A 21,819-nucleotide genomic window follows, 5' to 3' on the forward strand; every position below is an offset into this window, starting at 1 on the left:
TAAATACACAGCTTCACTTAAAGTGAGATAAATCTGAGTTTCAGAGATGTTCTGAATTGTAAAATCGTTTTTTATGAACCACAAAGTAGAAAGTGTAGGTATAGGTAGAATGGGTCTAATAATGAGCTTTTTATAGAAAATAATATTAGTCTATGCAATGTCCCTGTTTTATATAAGTGTGTGTGGTCCTGGAAGACCTTACAGAGTGTGTGAACCAAATGACCCTTCATTAAAGGAAAAGTTCACCTCAAAATCAAATTTATTTTCATTTTTACTCACCACATGACGTTCAACATGAGACCTCCCGGCGTCTTGGAACAATTAAATTTTTTTGAAGCGACGAGAATACTTTGCGAAAAACAAACAAAATAATGGAAACAACGAGTTTGATCGATATATTCTCTGTCTTGTCAGTCTATGGTGCGTGATCACGAGAGCTCTTCGACGCATGTGCATATGGTTTGTGAGCCAAATGCCGCATGACAAAGGAGAATGTATCGATTAAACTTGTTTTTTTGGGGTTTTTTGCACATTAAATATTCTCATCGCTCCAAAAAAATTCAATTGAGCCACTATGAGCGGATTGACCGATTTAACAATGTCTTTAGTACTTTTCTGGACCTTGACAACAACTACCATGATGTCTATGAGGAGGCCTTGAAATCTCTCTGATGTCCCTAAAATATCTTTATTTGTGTTCCGAAGATGCCGGGAGGTCTTGAAACATGTTCAACATCATGTGGGTGAGTAAAAAATAACAAAAATTTGATTTTGAGGTGTACTTTTTCTTAAATAGTGACCTTTTTGACCTTGAGGGTCTTTTTTTGCTCCCTGTGAGGAAAATAGCTGAAATACATCTAAATTTTGTTTATTTGAAAATTAAAAAAATGCAGAAATGTTTGTTTGAGGTTATGGTTTAGGCGTATTGAGTGCTAGGGGATACATTGTAAAAAAGTAATTTACAAACTGTTTCTTTCTTACAGATTTTTCATGTATTTTAAAAAATACGTTCAAAAAATGTAAAATTACAGAAGAAAAGAGCAAATTTTCAAGAAAACAGGGAAACCGTAATTTTACGAAGAAACACTACTATTTTGTGGTTTCCTTTTGGTGCCCCAGCTGCCAGAGTTTCATTTTTTTACAGGATTTTTCACAGTGTATTTTTGAAAATATGGTCAAAATATTAAGAAAAAGACTGCAAAGTTGCAAGTAATCAGGGAAAACATGTTAATTTTCTTACAGTGTAGAATATACAGTTCGTAGATCATTATGAAAAGTCCCCATAAAACCTAACGTGAGTTAGTCTGTGCGTGCATGAGGGAAGAAAAGAGTAAGTGTGACAGTGTATCTGTTAAATTTCTCTGAACCTGTCAGCGTTCTTTCTTACCAGAATTCAAATGTTCACAATCATATAATGAAATGTAATGATAATTGTATATCTGCGCAGTGTTATGCCACAGTGTAACCCACAGGCTGAGGGGAAAGAGTGTGAGAAAAATAGACTCTGGAAGATGTTTTTCAACTGGATTTTACAACCTTTGGCTCTCTTTCACGTCCCCTGCACTCTCTTTTATTCCTTTCCTCAACTTTAAAACGTCAAGGATGAAAGAGAGTGTGACATCACCATTTTGATAATTGGAGTCTAATATTTCTGGGGGACCAGGATGACAGCTATCGGTGGACGGACTCCAAAAAGTGAGAAAAATATGTGCCAGTGTTAAACTGGCATCTGATTCTCATTCCGTTTTTGATCCTCGACTCAAACTGCATATTGTTTTCATGGCCTTGGATTGTCGATTTAATGCTTTTAAAGGAAAGTCAATGAATATTAAGTGTTTATTAACTCATTTTTGTTTATGTTGTCATTTTTGTATTGTTGTACGTCACCAGTAAACGAACACAACTGTGACATAACTAGATACAAAGCAGCATCTATTGAAATTGCACCTTTTTGTCACACGTCCGATTTTATTACTTGTCGTCGCGAGGATAGAACTTCGCCCCTTGCTTGTTCATTTCAGAAACAGTATATAAATCCGCATGCCACTTACCTGAGGAGACGGAGGGAACATAAAACGGAATATTTGCATTCAAAAGTCTAACTTTCCCCAAATAATTTGAATGGGGATAATTTGAATTTATGGAGAAACACTCAGCACTGAATTTCAAAGTTCCCCCGTAATGAAATCATCCAGCAGTAGAGACAGTGGGAGCCGCTCCTGCACGCAGTAGGTGGGGGTAGTTATAGAGGTGCAGGTGGGGGATGGAGGTACTCAGAGTGCCCTGTGGAGGCATTAGTGTGGACGGGTCATTACATCAGGGATGGGAAAGGAGAACACACACCACTGAGCAGCCCATGTCATTTACGGAGGCCATCAGGGCCCATAGCACACTATAACATTCACTGCTTCATTTCCCCCGAGCTATCGCTCTTTTTTTTTTAAATGAAGGAATGTAGATGTTCAGAGAGAGAGAGTTTGCAAGTCGCTCAGGGAACACTTTCGGGTTAGTTTGATCCTTTTGGAAAATGCGGCGGAATTCAGTTTGTTTGGGTCCGGCGCAAATACGTTTTCCCTATAATTGTGTAGACGGCATCAACAAATGACTTCGCTCGGGAAAATGAGTTGTTCGAGAGAGACGTTGTGTCTCACACTTTTGTTTTTATTGGAGTTTTGCGTGCAGAAAACTTTTATTTAAAATTGCAATGCATCACGCTTCGTTAAATATTTCCGAAAGTATTTAATCACTGGACAGTGACCCTTTTGTCACAAAATAAAATAGAGGACAACAGTCACAGCCATGAATATTCGCACGTCCGAATTTAAAACCCTCAGCTGCACGTGTCCCCTTAATCAAGTACTTATTTTAATTCATTTCCTCTCAGGGTTTTTATTAGTATTCTAGCTGGTGGCGAAATGATTATGACAGGGCTGCGTTTTCACCCCGTTTCAGCAGGATAAAAATACACAGGATAGCCCAGCATCCTAGCTTATAACCTGTCTCCTTGTATTCCTACAGCGAGATGACCTTGGTCATTAAGGACACTCGCGGTTTTGTTTAGAAATGAAATGACAGAAAACAGAAAAATATGAAGTGCCTCCTTGAGACGAATCGTTTGTTGTTGCTTAAATTATGCAGCACATCATTATTTGCTGGCATTAGTATTATGAGCTGTTTATGTCTCTGACCTTAATTCTTGTGCTTTTTTTTTGGCATAATGTAAGCAATTCCCTCTTTATTCCCCTCGCTCTCTTTCTTTCATCCAGACTGTAAAAGCACTCTTTTTTGCATTTAAGTACTATGGCATGATTGTTGAAAGTATAAGGAGCCGTATAAGGGCACAACAAATACACTCTTAAATCAATAAAATATGAAAATGTGATGTGGAGACACATCACAGCGGTAAAAATAAAGAAAAGTAAGAAGTTTCTATAAAATACACAGGGCTGCAAAGGGGAGGTAAAAACAACATTTCTCAACCTAGGAGATTATTTGTTTTTTTCTTCAGCAAATACAACTGAAGTTGCACCGGTGGTGGTGGCAGGGACCCTGTACATTTCTAAACCCTTTTTATTTCTGTACTGAATGACTCCGGGGCCGGCGGACCTGCAGAGATGCAGCCAAGCGCTTGGTCGGCTGAATTTGTTTGACTCAGGTAATTGAAAGTGTTTTAAACTATTATAGCAACTTGAGGGCTTGTTTAAGTGTCGAGCTGTCCGTCAAACGTACACGGGTGGAAAGCATTGGCCTGTCACCCTGTCAGTCACGGGAAACGAGAAGTGTCGGCCTAATGGATTTCTTCAGGCGGACGTCTGTGCGGCGGCAGAAGTAAAATCAATGTGTTGTCATGTGTGAGAGCAGAGCATCAAACAGGCAGGTGAATTGGAACTGTAGTTTAGTTGTAACGTCTACATTTGTGGAAGGCGGCCGGAGACAGACAGATGCTGCGTGGCTGGAGCTGAGAGACCGTGGAGGGCCTCTTGTTATGATTGCCAGCGTGAGAGGGGTGCCTGACCTGTTTTTCCTTTATGTGTTGTGGCTCTTTTCCCGCTGGTTGATGGTTCAGCGCCGGCTACTGTGTGTGTGTTTGACATCACATTTGAACGCTTGGGTGTGCGACACTGTGGTGTTCTGAATAATTGTAATAATGATATGCATGCACAGTCAAGAATGTTGTTTTATCTGGTCTGTTTATCAGAAGTGTAACCACATTTAAGAGCTGCATTACTTATGGGTTCTAGCAAAGTCCGTTTACGGAAGTCTTGCCACTCGGCGGCCATGTTTTCAACGTAATTACGGAATTCAAGCAAGACGTGAATGGAGAATACTGATATTTCTACAATCTCTAGGTAAAATCCCAATTAAACGGCATATTTAGGAACAGCATTTAAAATTTACAAGAACTGTACCATAAGAATTGTTTTATAATCTTATATCACCTTTTTTTGAGGTCGCTTCGGCTAATGCACACACGCTGACAAGCGCCTCAAGAGAACCCCGCCCCAGAGAGTTGTCAGTTTTTGACGATTGGTTGCTTTTGCTGGAAGGAGGGACTTCCTTTGCTGGAGCGGCCATATTGAGCGTTGCATCCCATCCCCGTTCATTGTATGGCAATGGCATATCTTGTTAATATTTACTTTGGTTCTATCAACGCAGAGCTTTACTCAGCATGTTCTTTTATTTAGTCCACATTATGGTTACAAGTTGTTGGATTGAAATGTACTAATCACTCTTTTGTCTTATACAATTCTTTAAAAGATTTAGTTAAACTTTATGTTCTCCAGCATTTCACTACCCGCTTTTTGTCTTAAGAAAAAAGTGAGATGTCCACCTTCATATGACGTTTTTCCTAAAGGATTTCACCATACTGATAGGTCGGATTTCAATATTTGCTGATTTAAATACTCATATGAAGTCTCTCTTAAACTTTTCAAGCTTTTTTGTGTTTTTAAAGCATAGTGTTCCATAGTCAGGTTAGTAAATTGTCACATCCATAACAATTTAGTAAGTTGGGTATTATTGCTTTTGGTTTGCACATTTTATTTAACAGAAATCTTGCAAAGTTTGTTGTTTTTTAAATATGTAGGTCATTTTTGTCACGTCCTAAAAGAGATACTCCACACAAAAAAGAAAATTCTTTCATCATTTACTCCACTTCAAGATGTTACAAATGTGTATGAATTTCTGTGTTCTGATGAACAAAAAGAAAGATATTTGGAAAAATGTTAGCAGTTGACATTTATGAGACATCATTAAATACCATATTAAAAAAAAGTATATATTTTTTTGTTCTGGTGAACACAAAGTTAGATAACAGTTCTGTGACACATTTGACTACATTTTTTTGGACAACCCCAGAAATTCAGTTGCTAACATTATTCTAAATATCCTTCTTTCTGTTCAACAGAACAAAGAAATGTATACTCGTTTGAAACAACTTAAGGTTAAGTAATTCAATACTTGGGTGGAGTATCCCTTTTATTGTTCTCTATTTTAAAATAGAAAACCGTGCATATGATATTTTTCTGATGTCTGGACTCCTCAGGAGTTTAGTAAAATATAAACAGGTGATTCAATATTGGTAATTTATATTTCCCATTTTGACTGAAAGTGTCAGATTCAAAACACAGGAATTGGCCAGAAGTGAGCAAAGTCTTTGAAACACAAACAACAATTGTTTTGCATTTAAACTTTCCCATAACTCTTTGTATTATGAAAGTAATACATGCCCATATTCAATAATGCAAGATGCCCCCTAATCACCAGATTATGTAAATGAATTTACGCATTATACATGTTCTAATGGCTTTAGTTAATCACATCCATTACGTGATCAAAATGGTTCACTGTTTGGCGCAAACACAGACCCGTATCTTACGTGTGCCGAGGACACACCTGAGATCGCTCCCAGATGGCGGTGACTTTAACCAGACACCCCCTCACACATTCTCTCAGGTCCAAACGCCTCAATCTAGACCAATCACCTCTGTCAGAGCCCATAATGAGCGTCCTGACAGCACAAATGTTCGGGTTTTGTGTACCAGAAACCTTTTGGAAAATATCCCTCTGAAGAGTAAATGTCAGGGTCGTTTTAGCTTTTATGTTTATAGTGGAAACGGTTGTGATTGGCAGCATTTATCGTAATGATACTTTTGTACCTCAATGTCAAGAAACACTGGAAAAAGCCAGATAGGTGACTCATAGGTCTGTTTACGAAGATTTTCACTTGACTTTAAGGCCATTCTGTCAACTTTTAGCAGACTGATGCCAGACAGCGTCCACAAACAGCTGAGCGCTACTCAGCTTTGGGGCCATGACAACATCAGTCGCTCACTTTCTTCTGTTCTGCTCCGTCGCGTCGTGACGTTATTTATTCTAGCCCTTTAATGCAGGTCACGGCGAACGGCTGTTTTCCCCGCCGCATTGTCATTTCCTCCCAATACGAGTATAACGTGATTTATGGGCGACAGCAACGATTCCGTCACTGCGAGATATCCAGTGCTGTCGTGCGTCGCGCTAACTGGATACAGACGCGCTTGTCTCTTTTGAGCTAGACCAGATTCGTCTGAAAACCAATCAGCTTATTTCATCATGTTGGAAATGAAAAGACGTAATTATTCATAATTGGCCTTTATATTTTGCTCTTCGTGATTTTCGCCGCCTTTAGGTGACATTCATTCAGCGCTCGGGAAAAAAAGATGAGAACAATTTTATGTTCCGTTTGAAAATGATTATGCGTGACGCGTGACAGTTTTTTCTCTCCATTTGCTTAGTTTTTTTTTGTGGGATTGTGCTTTGATAATGCTGTTACTCTTTCGTTTAGAGTTTTGTAGCCTAGTTTTCTCTTTCTGTCTCAGACAATGTTATTACCTCTGAAGCTAGAGAGAGGGGGGGGAGTTTGTAAAAGAATTGAAGTAGCTTATTTCAGCTGCTTGTGCCACTTCTGCAAGTCACGGTAATAATGGAAGCCAGTGATCCAATACCGCTTTCAAGCATCTCCATGCGCAGTTTTCTGTTATAACACACTTTATGCCATGTGCTTCAGAATGTGCTGAGGAGAGAATTTTTTTCATACCGTCAGTGATGAATCTGTTTTGGTTGCAGGCTGCACAACATTTTTACACTCACTTTATATAATGTGACAATTTTTTCTTAAAACATTTCCTCCCCACATTCACCTGTACTTAGCTCTGTGGGCTCGAAAGTTGTGTTTGTCTGCTCAAAACATAAAAATGTTTTGTATGGTGGTGTATTACACCATCTGGAGTTTGCAGTGAAAAGTGTAGGGAACCTGCCACAAAACAAGCACTTATGTACAGTATGTGTGAAAATTACTTACTTAATATATTAATATAATTCCATGTAGTTAAATGTTTTTGTCCGCGTGTTTCAAACAGCATTTCGACTTTATACTCTTTGCTACATATTATTTTTTAATAATATAGTTGACATTATGTACACTTTATTTCCAGTTTATGCTTCAATCCTAGTACTGTCATAATTTCCCAATTTCAAGTAATGAACTATTTCATATTTAAAATCATTAACCAACAAATGGCCACAATTTTATATTTATTAATAATAATAACAGGCTAAATAGTCATCATTATCATCATCATAACTTAACTATTATTATTAGTAGCAGTAGTAGTAGTATTCAATGTATATATGTTTTTATACCCAAAACATTGACACTATTGGAGCCTAAACAGACTTACAAAAATATTTATGCAAAAAGTAGGGTTAATATTTACCTATTGTACAAGTGGCTTTGATTTTGTTTTAAAACTTTGTAGTAATGTCTTCAGGACACGTACTCTTATGTTTTTTTTTACGTTTAATAAGAGCAGATTAAACGCACACAAAAATGTCTTCGGAATGACAGAACCATCATCTTTTATACTTTTAGACTCCACTTTCTCTAGTCATTTGTTACAGCTCACTCGATCAATACCATAATACCTGAAGCAAAAGCAGAACTAGTTGACCCCAGAGTGAAAGGACACGGAAAAAAGGAGGGAACAACAGACAGAGGGACATACGGCGTCATATCGCTCTAGTTGAATGCGTGAGGCTGGGAGATGTGACAGTGTGCCAGGGGTGTTTTTCAGACCTTTTTTCGAGACTGTCTGTCCACATCAGGGACTTGTGGAACTGCTGGTGGCTGGTTTGTCATAACAGGCGGGTGAGCGGATGCTGTGCGCTTCTCTTGTGGCAAAATGATGGATTTGGTTTGATCTAAAGCGCAGGAACAGGTTTTCCTCTGCCAGAGCTGGTGCCGTCTTTCTGTGTGACTTCTTCCTTGCGTTTGAGTTCGCACTTGCTTCGTTGACTTCTCTGTTTTGACAGTGTTTAGAGTTATATATGGTTGATTTGGTGGACTTAGTGTATATGATTAGACATGTAACATGCTTAGAGAGTGGCACTTTTTGGCACAATTTATAATAGTAAAATAATAAGAATTGGTTTTGAATCAATTTTTCACAACTAACCTTTTTGATATCCCCCACAGCTCCATCAACACTTAAGTGCCCATTCATAAGACACCATTTAGCAGTTATTATCATTTCTTATTATAGCCTAATTGATATATTGTTCTTAGTGATAAAGTTTTTTTCAAACACATTTCACATGGTTTATCATGAATAGTTATTTAAATTGATAAATTGTTAATATTGTTAATAATAATTGTTAATACAAGAGTGTCCTCTTGAACCCATGGTCGAGGAACGCACTAAGAGGACTTTGAGCTCTATATTTTGAATCTGTCCTTGAGAAAAAAAGGTGTTCATGGCATAATAAAACATTGTAATTGTATGTTATGATATTTTATGACCAAAATGTGTAGCAATCAGTTATGGGATTGAAGACCTCATAAGAACACACTAGACTTCAGCTTGGCCATGGACTGTCAAAGACAGTTTAAGGAACTGTATGTGTACAGTATGCCAAAAGTTTCACATCAAACTTTACACATACTGTGTACTATGGACACACCTACTTGTTCTTTGTAAATACTAAATGTAATGTAAGCACAGGTTTTTGACATTATTAGCCTACCTCTCTTGTATGGTCAACTATGAGGATGTTTCAGTAACATCACAAGATTGTCTTTGGAACATTTTTATATAATGCTGGGATAACATGGATCGTCAGGTTTCCTAGAATCCTAGAATTCCAGGTATATATACATACTGTACATTAGGGATGCAATGATATGTACATTTTGGCCGATAACGATAACCAATAATTCTTTAACATTGGAAGCAGATATACAGTATTGCAATAATAATATAAAATTCTGAAGACTGAAACAAAAGGCAAAAATTGGACAACAATTTTTTTTTCAATAGCCAGATGTCTTACAGGTCTCAAGGCAGAAAGCATTCAGACAGCAGTCTGATTCAAACAATATGCTTTTGTTTCTATAATTTACACATTCATAAATACTGTATCTACCCTACATACGTACCTACATCAGCAATGTTTTGATAATAGCAGTGAATGATCACTACAGAAAGATAGTACTGTACTGTATTTTAACAGCAGCGTGCGGATGAAGTTGTTTAACCAAAAGAAAGGATTGAAGATTTATCGGCTTTAATATATCGGCATAAATGTATCCATTTATCGGCCGATACCGATATGGCCGAAAATATATCGTGCATCCCTCCTGTACAATTTTATAAATATCTTTCTTTTCATTAAAAACTAAACATTTATTGAATAAAACATATTTTATTATTTATTCCATATTGACGATATAACAATATTTCTATCCAGAAAATGAAACAGGTCTAAATTAGAGAAAGGATGCACTGCATTTTTCCTCAAATACTGTAAATAAAAAAGTTTTATGTGTTTTGTCAAGCTGTCAGTCTTTCGCATTGTTGTTGGATGACTTTGTCACTCCTGATGTTTGATTTTGTTAAAGTTTACAACAAACATTGAACTGGAATGCCACAATATATCTAGAAATGCTGATTAAATGAAAATTTGAAATGGTCTTAATTTTTTTCGCAGATGTATATTCTGTCAGGTGTGTCCAGATGGGAGCACACATTTTATCTACATTTATTTACAGGAAAAACTTTACTTGGTTTATTCATGTTACTGTTTTTCATTCTCCTCCCTCGCCCATCCCGACTCACACACACAGAAGCGTTCAGAGTGGCTTAAGCCTCTGTAGAGTTGGCATGTGGCACATAAGTTCTATGTGAGGAGTGAAGGTGTGGTAAGATGCATTGAGACAATGTTTCTTCAATTTACCATGACTTGGCCAGCTGTGTTCCAACCCAGCAGCGGGTGACGTGCAATCGGACCTGATGGGTGTGTTCTGTTCGTCTCTCTTTTTCTGTATTCATCTGTTTATTCCTCCTGCCCCAGTGTCTGCTGTGAGGACGCGCCCTGTCACTTCAGGTGTGTCACGCCTCCCATATGCCATGGATATCTAAATCTTGGCCAATCAGATGCCATCCTACTGACCTTCTCGGGAGCAGTGAGCATGATGGGAGCTGAAGGTTGGAACTGGTGGCACGCTGATGGTGGGAGACTCTTAGGACATGGAAGGGGGGGTTGTGGGATGTAGGGTCGAGGTCTCGCCCTGATAAAATCGCAGGTTTGGATTAGATGCCGTTTTGTAGGGACGTCACCCCACCCCCATCCCTTGACCTCCCCTGCGCCCCTTCCGCTGTCGGTGTTTGTGCGTGCCGAGGCCGGGCATGGTGCGGATTTACATGGCTGTTAATTAGAGTGGAAGAAGTGATTGGCTGCTCGATGCATCGTGGTAAAGAGTGCACAGATGCAGCCACACCGGCGAGAGTAACGCAGGCAGGCATGGTGCATCAGCCCATGTCACACCGCTGCAGCTCAGCCGAGCCCTGCCCTGTCTAACACGATTTGCTGAGTGTCACCGCTATCGCCACTCGGGTACGGTACCGCAAACCCCTCCCTATTTAATCCTTTCAACTGATCCATATTCTCTAAATCTATATTTTTATTTAACCAGTTCTGTGCTTTCGGCCACACCGCCCATGCTACCACCTCCTGGGGTCTCTCTGCAGGGATTTGTTTAATTGCTATTATAAAAGGACAGTCTTAGATTGTTTTAAATTTCTGCACCAAACAATTGAAATTGCCAAAAAAATAAATAAACAGGCTTTCTGAACATTCTTCACTGCTTTTGGGTTTTTTCGGGCTGACAGGTAGCTATGCCCCCAAACATTTTGGTGTATAAGGCTGTATATACAGCTAAAAAAATTTAGTGACTATGCCAAATCAGCAATGTGAAAGGCTGACAGTATGACAAGACACATGAAGACTGTTAAAATGGTTTAAAATGTTTAAAATGGTCACATACCTTACCTTTCAAGTGTTTCTTCCTTTTAGGCTTTTATAGTCTTTCAATATTTACAAGATTTCCCACTCGACATTTAAGTGATGTCTCTTATATGACCAAAGTCAGTTTTATAAGCAAAAAAAGTACACATCTTAACATAAGCCTTAACACATATTTGTGTGATGTAACAACTTAGCATCTGCTGGCATGGCGATGGTGGCACAATGGTTAGTCTCAAGACAGGGGTGGCAAATTGATGGTCCCCTCTCATTTAGTGCAAAAGAACGAGGAAGGACCGAGGTCTCATGGTTCTCTCAGTTTAAATGCGTGGTGACATTGTATGAAAGCATATGGGGGGGGGGGTAGGGGGTCAGAGTCTTAGACCTCCACCCAGACTGGCCCATAATAACCGGGGTCTTAAATCAACACCAGGCTTGTAATAACATTTCAGCCAGTGTTATTCCTCTGGCAATTAAAGCCTTCACAAGGCTCCGATTTTGTGTCTGATGCCTCCTTTGATTTCTCAGGCCAGTCTGGCGAAGGGCTTTTTTTTTTTTCACTGAAATTGTGCTTCTCTCCTTACACTCTACAGTAGATGTGGCAGAACTGTACAGAATTGCAGTCATGCCCAAAGCGTCTACATTTCACCCTGATCCCCCTCGGGCTTTGTAACTACACGCACACATGCGTGTTTAGTGCATAAAAAGAGAGCGAGGTGTTGAGTAAGGAAGAGCCTGTAGAAAATAAGTGCTTGTATTTGCAGGTTCGTGTTTGAGCTTTAGGTAAAAATATGAGCAAAATACAATGTACATTAAGTCGTTATTTGCTAAAATAAGGAAATAATAACAATGTAGCATTGTTAATTTGTTTATGTATAAATTGAAAAGAGGTTGATCTGTTTCACATAATGAATGATTTACAAATCATACTCATGTGGCTCTCCAGTCATAAGGTCAACCTAATCTGTATAATATATGAATATAATTACATCTTTATTTTCACAACTTTAAATTTATATGAATAAATGTTCCTTTACTTTGTATAGATTTTACTATTACATTTCTACCGATTAAATATTAATCCTAAATATTACAAGAGACAAGCAGCATGTTTGTAGATTGGACAAAATAGAAAGAGAAAAATTGAAGGTAAAAGTGAAGGAAATAGTGTCTGCATTTGAAACCCTCACTGTGAGTGCCCTTTTCTCTTTAGAAACTCAGCTGTTTGAATAGCAGAGATGGTGTTAACAACAGCAATTACCTGCCTCTTAGAAGGAAGAAAAGGGAGGGACACGTTGTTTTGCGTTTGCGTCTTCGAATGCGTATTGAAAACAGCCATGTCGCCTGTGTGTGTCTGTGCATGGGTGGCACCTTCATTTGTCTAATATATCTGTTTTTACCTTTATAAGGTCTCTGACACCAGGGGGCTTTAAAGGGGCCAGAAGAATCCCAGCCCCATTCGCAGAAGCTGATACAATCCACCCCAAAGTGTCTCTTTTTCTCTAGCAGGCCTTTGAAGTGGGGTGATGAGGGTAAGTTAATTATCCCCATTACACAGGCCTGGCTACATCCAACCCTGCCTCAGCCCCAGCCCTCCTCTGCCTATAATTACACTGAAAGGGAGGCAGGATCTGTCAGCAACATTTAAAACAGACCGTCTGATAAAAACACTCCAGCAGAGAGCTAGAGAGAGAGAGAGAGAGAGCGAGAGAGAGAGAGAGAGAGAGAGAGAGAGAGAGAGACAGAGAGAGAGAGAGAGAGAGAGAGCGAGAGAGAGCGAGCGAGAGAGAGAGCAAGAGAGAGAGAGAGAGAGAGAGAGAGAGAGAGAGAGAGAGAGAGAGAGAGAGAGAGAGAGAGAGAGAGAGAGAGAGAGAGAGAGAGAGAGAGAGAGAGAGAGAGAGAGAGAGAGAGAGAGAGAGAGAGAGAGAGAGAGAGAGAGAGAGAGAGAGAGAGAGAGAGAGAGAGAGAGAGAGAGAGAGAGAGAGAGAGAGAGAGAAAGATGTTGATATAGACGTTTAAAATGATTAAAATGGAGGCTGCAGAGTGCAAACAGGTATCTCGCTACTTTATTTTATGATTTTTTAATTTATTTTTTAATTATATATATATTTATATTTATATATTTTAAACAAATTAGAACAATGCTACATTTTTTATTTTTATTTCAACAAGCTATATAGAATTTTTTGTGTAAAATGGTTGTAGGTGTTGAGAAATGTACTTCCTAAACACACAATATATGCTTTTCTCAGAAAATGTGTTTAATTTTTATTTAAACAAATTAGAACAATACTACATTTTAATTTTAATATTATTATCATTTTTATTGCAACAAGCTATATATAACTTGTTGTGTAAAATGGTTGTAGGTGTTGAGAAATGGGCTTCCTAAACACACAATATATGCTTTTTGCAGAAAATGTGTTAAATTTCAAAATAAAAATATATACTGTAGATATGCTTCAATAATTTTAATTTAAAATTTTTAAATTAAATTAAATTTATTTTAATTTTAATTTATGGGCAGAGTGCAAAAAGGTATCTCGGTATTTTATTAAAACATTTTTTTTATATATTTTTATATATATATATTTTAATTTTAAACTTTTTAACTTTAATCTTTTTAATTTTAATTTTAATTTTAATTTTAATTTTAATTTTAATTTTAATTTTAATTTTAATTTTAATTTTAATTTTAATTTTAATTTTAATTTTAATTTTAATTTTAATTTTAATTTTAATTTTAATTTTAATTTTAATCTTTTTAATTTTAATCTTTTAATTTAATCTTTTTAATTTTAATTTTAACTTTAGACATTTTTGTGTAAAATGGTTGTAGGTGTTGAGAAATGTACTTCCTAAACACAAAATATATGCTTTTCACAGAAAATGTGTTTAATTTTAATTTACACAAATTAGAACAATGCTACATTTTAATTTCAATTTTAATATTATTTAATTTTTATTGCAACAAGCTATATATAACTTTTTGTGTAAAATGGTTGTTGGCGTTGCGAAATAGACTTCCTAAACACACAATATATGCTTTTTACAGAAAATGTGTCTAATTTCAAAATAAAAATATGTACTGTAGATATGCTTCAATAATTAAAATGTATTTTTTTATACATTTATTTAAACAAATTAGAAAAATGCTACATTTAATTTTAATATTATTTTAATTTATATTGCAACAAGCTATATTGATTTGCTTGTGTAAAATGGTTGTAGGTGTTGAGAAATGGACTTCCTAAACTCACAATGTATGCTTTTCACAGAAAATGTGATGAAGATCAAAATAAAACTATATACTGTAGATATGCTTCAACTGACTAGAAGATATTTTAATGAGAATGAACAAACATGCGTTGTTTTAATATTAGGTACAAAGACTCAATAGACCGGGGTGTAGTTTTTCTTATACTTTCTCTCTCACAAAAAGCCTCTAAACCTCCCCAATACTTCTCAATAACATTACCGTCTCTTAAATTCAGCCCACAAACTCGCACTTAAGACACGGCAAAACTTAAGTTCATTTCTGAAACCCTGTGATAAATGCTTTGCTCTATGAAATCTATCATGGGCGGGAACAAGATTATAGAAATAACAAGATACCGAGGGTGAAATATGAGCTGGTTTTGGACGAAGAGGAAAGAGATAACAGCGTGAGATTAGGATGAAATCTAAAGAAGTCCTCGCGGATTTCTTTTTGATGTCTTATAAAATATACGACATGGCGACTATGAGCGGTGGTGCTCACGATGTTAGCTTAGCCTCGTGACTTGATTTTTATCCTGTTATGATTCTACATTTTGCTACGGTCTTCCTCTCCAAACCCATTTTTCTTTGTACTCAACAGTCCATGTTCTGCAGCAGGCTTTGAGGTTTAACCCCGTCCCATATACACCCTTTTTCTATGCACCATATAAGCGAAGACTGGTGCGTTGCCATTTGCCAGTTGGGCAAACTTTATAGCTTGTGTTCAGAACATTCGTCATTACTGTAATTTAGCGCTCGGGTTTTATGTACACATTTAAAAAAAGTTTAATGAAGTCCTCACCTGTTCCGTCTGCGCTCAGAACGGTCTAATTGCAAAAAATTAACCTGTCAGATGTTCACATGGCAGTAACCTAAACTGGAGCAGTCAGATTGTAAGACTCTAGATTTCCTTTTCTTTTTGTACCTCTCTCCTTTTTCAAGCTCTGTACTGGGCTCTGCGGGGTTCCAATGGCTTCCCTGAGCCAAGGCACCGAGGCGAGCAATTAAAATGGAAAATGACAGCATGAGGGATGATGATTACCGTTATACAAAAAGCCACATTTATGAATTTAGCAGATAACTGTCACTTCTCCCTTGGCTCTTATTTGCCCCGTGCTTTTGTTAACTTAATGTGTTCAGCGATTCTCACCCGAGGAGAGGGCCAGAGTTCTCTTTTTAATTACTCTGACACTTGACACTTCTGAAGTGTTTTTCTGTTTAAACAGAAGAATCGTATTATTCTTTCTTTTGTTTTTTCTTTCCCAGACGACGACGAGGAAAGCGGAGCGTGCGTTTATTTAAATAGCACCTGCTTTATCATCTTACAAATGAATTACCTTGAGTTGCTGGACGATGGTTTGGTTTCAATAGGAGTTTTTTTTTCAAGACCTATTGCATGACTTTAAAGGTGATCTGTCATTTTTGAAGCTTGTTTATGTTAGTTAAAGGGGTCGTTGTCATAGTTGTCAAAATTGTCATCATTTACTTGCATTCAAAATTTCTTTGTTCCGAATAAGAATACTTAGAAGAATGCTTGTAACCAAAAAGTTCTTAGATCCCATTGATAGCCATAGTATGGAAAACTTACTTTTTTTTTTGTTCTATTGAACACAAAATAATATATTTTGAAGAATGTTGGACAAAGCAAACAGTTCTGGGGGATTTTTCCTTTTATGGTAGTCAATGGGGTCTAAGAACTGTTTGGTTTCAAGCATTCGTCCAAGTGCCTTAGGTATACCCAACCTAAATAACATATTGAATTGAAACGAGTCGTAAAATAGTAAGATGTGCTTGGACTGGGTTGCAAATAGTTGTTTCTATTTGACAGGTGCTTGGTAAGTTAAGACAAATGGGTGACATCATGCTCTCAATTAAAGATCTCAAGAACAACCATTTTTTCTTTAAAATAATATGCACTTATGAATCATGCACAACATATCCAATAATGCCTATTCATAAAGTAAATACTTTAAAGTGCCTGATCCTCAAGGTCAAAATCTCTTTCCGTGCAAACAAAACAAGGAAATAATAGCTTGCTTCATTGCAATCAATCAGTTTCAGTATTGTTCTAAATGAGACCAGGACTGGGCGTGTTGAAGTGCCAAATCACAATACCAGACAGATGAAAATGATTCTCAAAAAAAAAATATAAATATATATTTGAAAAACCACCTTTGTGGCAGATTCTTAAATGAAAAGCAGCAAACCTTTTACCAGTCATTAGATGTCTCAACTGTCCAATCAGATTTCTTATAGCCCTCTGTAATGACTAAGACCCGTTACAGCGACCTGTGACTGATTTCAGCCCCTCTGACGTGTTTTTATTTTAAAAATTGAAGCATCAAAAAAAGCAATTTGGAAACTGACATTCACAAACAGGCCGTTTTGTATTCCAGCCACACGACATAAATACCGGTCACCGTCTTCACGTGCGAGCAGGATGTCCTCGCATATTTCAGCATGCGCGGCAGATGTATCGACAGCTTAGGGGGTGATGGAGAGCAAGAGCCTGGTTTTATTATTTCAAGTCCGTGCGGAGAGGATCCTCAGGGTGTCGTCATCAGTTCTACTGAGAGCAGACATCCAGAGCTCTGGCTCCAACAGTCTGGCACCATACTGTAAAGAGATCCAGCTTCTACACACCAGCCAGATCAATAGAGAAAGAGAGAAGGAGAATAAGAGAAAGATCGAGAGATTTCTGGAAGATTTTATGTCACATATGTGCCAGGTGGATTAGGCCTCAAAGGCAGGCCTGAACGGGCCGCACTGCATTATGGGTAGGAAACTGTGGCATAGAGAGGACGGGCGTCTGGTCTGGACGTGTTAGTCTTTGAAGGAACTGCAGGCAAACGAGGAACGAATCATGGGACACACTGTTATGCTCATTTAGACTTAAGTCAGGAAAAAAATGAGGAATTACAAGGAGAAAGTCAAAACCTCAGTTTCAAAGCTGTTTTTTATTGCACCTGTTACAAAAGTTAGGCATCCTAGCTATTCCGCTTCTTAAAGGGATAGTTCACCCTAATACAAAAATGATGTCATCGTTTATTCTCCCTCGTACCATTCAAAGCCTGTATGACTTTATTTCTTACACAAAGTGCTTTTTTTCAGAAATGGCTCAGTGGTTCCATACAATGAAAGTCAATGGGGAACAATTGGTAACCAACATTCTACAAAATATCTTCTTTTGTGTTCTGCAGAAAAAAGACAGATTTGAAATTACACGAGGGTGAGTATATAATGAAAGAATTTTATTTGTAGGGGAACTGTCCCTAAAAAATTAAGGCTGTCACCTGTGTGTCTCACAGTCGCAAAATGCACTGGGAAAGCTAAGTGAGACAATCAATCAGATACGCTGGACAAAGTAAGAGATATAGTTTTGGAACTGAAGCAATGGGTGAAAAAAGGTCCATGGGTCAGAAAATTGAAGATCCAACAATCACCAAGTCCACTCTTAACATCTGTCTTGTTTCCCTTCTCTCTCCCTCTCTTCCCCTGGAGGCCTGGATGCGATTGGACTATGATTATGGGATGGAGGGGAGGGGCAAGTCATTCTTATTGGAGAGCTGTCAACTCTGGTGCAACTCTACCAGGCCTTTTTATTTTCCCTGTAACCCTGTACTTCCCTCCCGCATTGATTACCTATGACACACGCTAGCACGCTAACCATTACTTGGGTTTTCACGCGTTCGTATCCTCTGGTGGCCGCTGACCACTAGCAATCCTGTCGCCATCCTGACAGCTGCCTCTCCTCAGGAGTTATGAGCAAACTGTTGGAGCGTTATAAGTCTACCTCTTACATTCCTGCATGAGCCCTTCTTTTCTCTCTCTTCTCCCGTCTTCACCTCCCTACCTCCATAACTAACATAATTTTTCCACATAAGCTGCAAATTGTCCTTATGGAATTTGTGCTTGGTAATATATCGTGCCAGGAATATTTTTACAGCCAGTACTTTCTCTTTTTCACTTTGTCTCTCTGTATATGTGTGGTACCGTCTAACAGCATTGTTTCACAAGCCCGGAGAGGACAGCGAGTGCAGCCAAACACACTTTCTGAAACCTCATGTCTCGTTGGCGTCCAGACGCTAATCACTGTCAGAGCTCTGACCCGCCAAAGCAGAGAATATTCCTACCAAATTTCACGAGACAAGTACGCCCGTTGGAACATGCTACTGGTATTTCTTCTAAATGTGAACTTTTTGGCCTTTTCTGCGTTATGTTTTAATTTTGAATTTGAATGACATTACGGTTTTAATGTGAAAGGGAAAGATGTGCGTATACACTCACCACAGACCATCATATGTAAAACTTAACTAGATATGCACAAAAAATTCCTACACAATTTTTTCTTTGGTGTGTTGCTATGTGACTGATGGTAGTGGTATGGGTGCTAGCTAGGCCTAATTTAAAGGAGACCAAGTCATGATCATAATCACAAAAGAGCCCAATAGATTTTTTCTTGAAGACATAATTCACCTAAAAATAAAATTCTTTCATCATTTACTCACCCTCATTTTAAATTGTTTTGTTTTCTACAGAAGACAAAAAAAATATACTTCGAAGAACTTTGGTAACCAAACAACATTGGGCCCCATTTTCTTCCATTGTATGGACACAAAACCACTGAGACATTTCTCAATATATCTTCTTTTGTGTACCATAGAAGAAAGGAAGTCATACAGGTTTTGTAAAACATGGGGGGATTAAATGATGCAATAATAAAAGGGGTCTCTAAAGGGGTCATATAGCACGAATACATGTTTTTCTATGTCTTTGGTTATAAGTTTCCCATGCATGTTTTAGACACGTAAAATTGCAAAAGTTTTAGTGTCTGAACAAAAGATGCATTCTATCTAAGTGCGAATGCTCACCAAAACCTGCCTGAAACGTCTCGTGTAACCACACCCCGGCAAATCTACGTCAATTCATCATATGATTTAACTAAGACCACCCAAATGTATACGCAAGTAAGATTGCCGTACCTGTCAGTCCAATTGCTTTACAACCTGATGTTCCAAGTATGGTAAGAGGCCAAAATCTGCATGCATCAGAGAGGCGGGGCAAAGAGGAGATACAAACATGCACGGTATGTGTAAAAAAACGTTTTTGAAACGTTGCAATAATCTAAAACAAACATATTCGTTTTTAGCCGTGTCATATGACCCCTTTAACTTAAGGGGTCCCTATTGGAGAGACTCGGTCCACCCTTATATAAATCTGTGATTTCATTGCTCCTTTCAGTGTCCTTTAATGTGAACTTTGCCTGTAAACGCACATTTTTTAAACATTAAAACATACACGGAAAAGTCTCATTGTCTTAACAAGCTGCATGTCTTCAGGTATCATATAGTTTTACAAACCTAAGTTTGAGAATTAAAATAGTCCGTAACCCTTAATATGGACAAAGAATATAAGCAAGTGATGCTTGCTTTAGCATCCTTTAGCCCTAAGTAACATTTAGTCTTCAAATCCTTAGTGCCCTGGGCTTCTGCACGTCATCGTGAAGACGGCTGGAAAAGGTTCAATCTTGGCCAGTTAAATGGCACTCAGTTCATGGGTCTCACCTTCCTCCTCCTTTCTAGGCAGATTCAACTTCAACCTCACCACCGTGGGGTATCCGTCAATACGATTCATCTCTCTCTTTCTCTCGTCCATCCCTCTCGCCCTCCACCACTCTTACCATCCTTTTTTCCCAGGGTGCCAGGGGAGTATCAGTGAGCCGTTTTCACGCAGAGTGATGGGTCGGTGTCGGAGTGTGTGTGTTGGGGTTTTGATGTGAGGATGTGCGCTGTCGTCGGGTATCATGTCGGACCGAGGCGAAAGGCCTATGTGAGTTGAGCTGCTTTGCCTCTTTCCCGGTCACCTTTCACTGGCAATTAGTGTCCTACCAGCAAACCGCTCACAAGTTGTCAGGAGCGCTTATCATGAAGATCAGCGCCTATCAGTCTCTCCATCTCTTCCTCTCTGTTTCTCTCCCTTTGCCTTCAGTCGCTCCGTTCTAGCCATCTCACTTTCCGCATGTGTAAGTGTATGCGTCTTTGTGTGAGAGATGGTCCCAAATGCCCCTTTACTAGCAGGGTATCACTGATATCTTCAATCAAAGAGTGCATGTTCTCTCTATCCTCCTGTGGGCTCGCCTCTGTCCCTGTAAGTCATCAAAGCGTACCACTTCTTGTTTTTATGCCTTGTTGTGGGTTGTTATTAAAGATGCTAAATAAAGAATTCTGGTCGTCTGTATTTGCTATTGTTGAACAATATTGATGACTCATTTTGCACAGATTTTGACCAATAAAATGATCTTTAGTGTCTTTAGGCTAAGGATGTCTCCTCCCTTTAAATATCACTTGCCTTGACTAAGCAATAGCCAACCGCAGATCATTATTCAAGTCTGTGACATCCCGTTTCAACAAAAAAAAGCCATTTTATAGGGTCATCAATAAAACGTATAATACGTATTGTCTGTGCATTAATATTTTCCTTTGCGTTTTCCTTTTCTTGTGTGTATTTTACAGTATGCATGTCAACAGCCTGTCTCTGCAGTGCAGGTTTTGACGGATATGCGATGTGCAGGATTCCTGCTGTTCCAGCCGCAGTGTCTCTACCCGCCGGATGCCCGAAGATGTGTGTGAGAAACTCTGAGAACATGTGCGAGTGCGTGTTTGTGACAGCACTGGTGCTGACTGGTCCTGGCAGGCTGGAGATGTCGTTCTCCACGATGTGAAGTGTGCTAGAGTGGTTCTACTCCCAGTGCTGACACACAAACACACGCACGGGGAATCCTGATCCTTGGTTGCCCTTTTTTGCCATTGTACAGTATACTCTATAGTTGACTTTGTAGTACGCTTTCCCCAATAGAGATTTGTACCCAAGTTTAACTTTTGTGTTGTGACAGATGTGTAATCGTGTCATACCGTATTATGTGTACCTGCATGTTTTTTTACCAAAGATGTAACATTGATAATATTGTAGTATTATTATTAAACCGTACGAAGTAATGTAAGGCAGCACGTTAAGTGTGCATGTGTGTTTAATGTTAGTATATCTGGGAATATTGTAGTTTATTAGAGAGAGAGATATAATGTATGTAGTAGATACTGTGCTTGGTCTTTTGAACAAAGACGAACGCTGACGACATCAATTGAACCAGATTTAAAATAGGCTTTTTATGTTTTTCCATATTTCGAACAAGTAGGCAAAAGTTTGGTACAAGGTTTAGTATAGCAG

The 21,819-nt window shown here is 38.3% G+C and overlaps 1 long non-coding RNA gene across 1 annotated transcript in view; it reads left to right on the forward strand.

The window, feature by feature from the left end:
• The window catches only part of LOC130415258 (uncharacterized), a 33,897-nt gene extending 12,670 nt beyond the window's left edge, over positions 1–21,227 (forward strand). Inside the window, exons 2-3 of the long non-coding RNA XR_008905898.1 lie at positions 12,747–12,869; positions 21,108–21,227. This is a non-coding gene — a long non-coding RNA (uncharacterized LOC130415258). The remainder of the gene's footprint in view (positions 1–12,746; positions 12,870–21,107) is intronic.
• The last annotated feature ends 592 nt before the right edge of the window (positions 21,228–21,819 follow it).

Source organism: Triplophysa dalaica, chromosome 25 (assembly GCF_015846415.1).
Source record: "Triplophysa dalaica isolate WHDGS20190420 chromosome 25, ASM1584641v1, whole genome shotgun sequence".
NCBI lineage: Eukaryota > Metazoa > Chordata > Actinopteri > Cypriniformes > Nemacheilidae > Triplophysa > Triplophysa dalaica.